At 47.8% G+C, this 2,802-nt stretch overlaps 1 non-coding gene across 1 annotated transcript; it reads right to left on the bottom strand.

The window, feature by feature from the left end:
• Nucleotides 1-2,458: 2,458 nt before the first annotated feature.
• On the bottom strand, nucleotides 2,459-2,529 carry TRNAA-GGC (transfer RNA alanine (anticodon GGC)). Its single transcript has one exon. It is a non-coding gene; the product is annotated as a tRNA-Ala (tRNA).
• Nucleotides 2,530-2,802: the final 273 nt, after the last annotated feature.

Below are 2,802 nucleotides of genomic sequence, written 5' to 3' on the forward strand. Positions count from 1 at the left end.
CATGGGGCAACGCGACTGCCAGTGACTGGCCCTCAGTGGGAGGGCAGGCGGCTGCTGGGCACCCCTCAACTGTGCCTGGCCCCAGCTCAGCTGAGCAGTTTCTCCCCATTGGCACTGGATTTTCATGTTGGTTGCATTGTTTTTTATTCCCATGAGCAGGCTGTTGATTTTATTTATTTATTGAAACGTGTTACCTCACTTTTCCTGATGGTTCGAGGCAGCTTACAATAATAGATGGAAAATATCTTCAGTTCAAATCACATTAAAATAGCTCCAAAATCCCCATGCTGAGAACGGCCCATGCACTGGTTGGTGCCAGGCGCCCTCCCCCCAACAGATGGCTGCCTGAAGATGGTGGATGGGGACAAAGGGAAGAAGATGAACCTTCAAATATGTCTAGAGGAGTTAGCCCTGTTAGTCTGCAGTAGCAAAATAGCAAAGAGTCCAGTAGCACCTTTCAGACTAACCAACTTTATTGTAGCATAAGCTTTCGAGAACCACAGCTCTATGGTTGTTGGGGGTTTTCCGGGCTGTCTTGCCGTGGTCTTGGCATTGTAGTTCCTGACGTTTCGCCGTCAGGTTGCATCTGACAAAGAGAGCTGTGGTTCTTGAAAGCTTGTGATACAATAAAGTTGCATCTGATGAAAAGAGCTGTGGTTCTCGAAAGCTTATGCATCTGATGAAGAGAGCTGTGGTTCTCGAAAGCTTATGCTACAATAAAGTTGCATCTGACGAAGAGAGCTGTGGTTCTCGAAAGCTTATGCTACAATAAAATTGCATCTGACGAAGAGAGCTGTGGTTCTCATAAGCTTATGCTACAATAAAGTTGCATCTGATGAAGAGAGCTGTGGTTCTCGAAAGCTTATGCAACAATCAAGTTGGTTAGTCTTTAAGGTGCTACTGGACTCTTTGCTATTTTGCGTCGAATATGTGGGTCCCAGGTCATGAAAGGCTTTAAAGTTCAAAACCAGGACTTTGAGCTTGGAAACAGACTGGCAACCAATGTAGTAGTTTAAAACAGGCAACGTAGTTTAAAACAGGCAACGTATGTTCCCAGCAACTGCCACATTTGGAACCAGTTCTAGTTTCCAGGTTATTTTCAAGGGCAGCCCCGTGTAGAGCGCATTGTAGTAATCCAACCAAGAAGTTACAAAAGCATAGATCAGAGTGGCCAAATTGGCTGAGTCTAGGTAACGAGTTGGCAAACCAGAAGCAGTTGACATAAGGCACTCGTGCCCCACCCCGCCCATGCCAGAGTCCATGAGCATCCCCAAGCTTAACCTGATCTGCAGAAGCCAACTGCACTCCACCTAGGATGTGGATTTAACATCTCTACAGTATCAGCCTTCACAGCCAGCATCACCTCTGTCTTGTCTGGATTCGGATTCAGCTTGTTCCACCTTAGTCACCTGACAACAGCCGCAAGTCATCGGTTCAGAACCAAGATGGACACATCTGAAGGTTTGGATAATGAAATATACAGCTGGGCGTCATCTGCATATTGATGACGCCCAGTCCCAGAGATTCAGACGATCTCATTCAGTGTATTAAAGGGCGTGGGCGAGAGAACAGAACTCTGTGGAACTCCGCAAGACAATGCTCGTCCATTTGAATCTGCACCGCCAAGGGAGACTCTCTGTGTCCAGACAGACAGACAAGAGTGAAACCACCGAAGGGCTATGCCCCTAACACCAACTGTGCATTCAGGTTGGTGGATGAGAATGGAGTGGTTAGCTGTGTCAAGACAGATCTCGCTGGCTCAACAGGGAAGGCTGCCCTCTGTCCAACTTCCAACGGAGATCCTTCACCAGTGCAACGAATGCCGTTCGGGAGCCAAGATCTAAAAAGACAACAGCTTTCCCACACGGGAGCCTTGTGTGCACTCTTTAAAAATCCACATGAAGAAAACCCAATTAGCGACAAAAATGCGTAATTCCATGACCTGTATAATATATGCAAACTAAGCCAATTTGTCTAAATATGCTCATTCTGCTTGCTTGAAATGAAAAGGAGCAACGCTCTCCACGTGGGTCTGAAGCCCTGTTCCTCTGCTCGCTGTGCTCAGGCTCCCTTTGGGCTTCGAACATTTCAACAGGCATAACCTGGTTCAAGCCCATCATTGCAGCCTCAAGGACTAGAACTTTGGTTGCCTTTTAAAAACAAAAATTAAGCTGAGGAGCGCAGATGAAGCGGCCTTATTTTGAGTTAGAGCCTTGGTCCATCAAGGTCAGTATTGTCTTCTCAGACGGGTAGATGCTCTCCAGGGTCTCTGCCAGAGAAAGATCTTTCCATCACCTGCTGCCTACCTAGTCTTTTTACCTGGAAATGGCAGAGATTGAACCTGGGGCCCTCTTCCTGCAAAGCAGAGGCTCTTCCACTGAGCCACAGTCCCTCCAAGCAGCTCTCCAGCGTACCTGGCAGAGAAAGGTCTTTCACGTCACCTGATCCTTTTAACTGGAGGTGCTGCCGGGGATTGAACCTGGGGCCCTCTGCATGCCAAACAGACGCTCTACCACTGAGCCACAGCCCTGAATACCAATGAATGCGCTTGGCAGTTGCAACTGTAGAAGGCGGCCCTTTTAACAACCATTTATGCTCACGCAAGTAAGAAACACTTCACTGTAGGTGTGGCAGACAAACGGTCTGTGGTCCACCAATGAAGTCCTGGTACTAATTTCTGCATCACCTGGAGACATGCTCCAAAGAGCAGGAGTCCCATTTAAACCCCAATGAAAGTAAGTCACCAAACAGGACCGGGTTCTGGATCTTTAACATGCAAGAGCTGAAGGGATCTACACTGCA

This window comes from Eublepharis macularius, chromosome 11 (assembly GCF_028583425.1).
Source record: "Eublepharis macularius isolate TG4126 chromosome 11, MPM_Emac_v1.0, whole genome shotgun sequence".
Taxonomy (NCBI): Eukaryota; Metazoa; Chordata; class Lepidosauria; order Squamata; family Eublepharidae; genus Eublepharis; species Eublepharis macularius.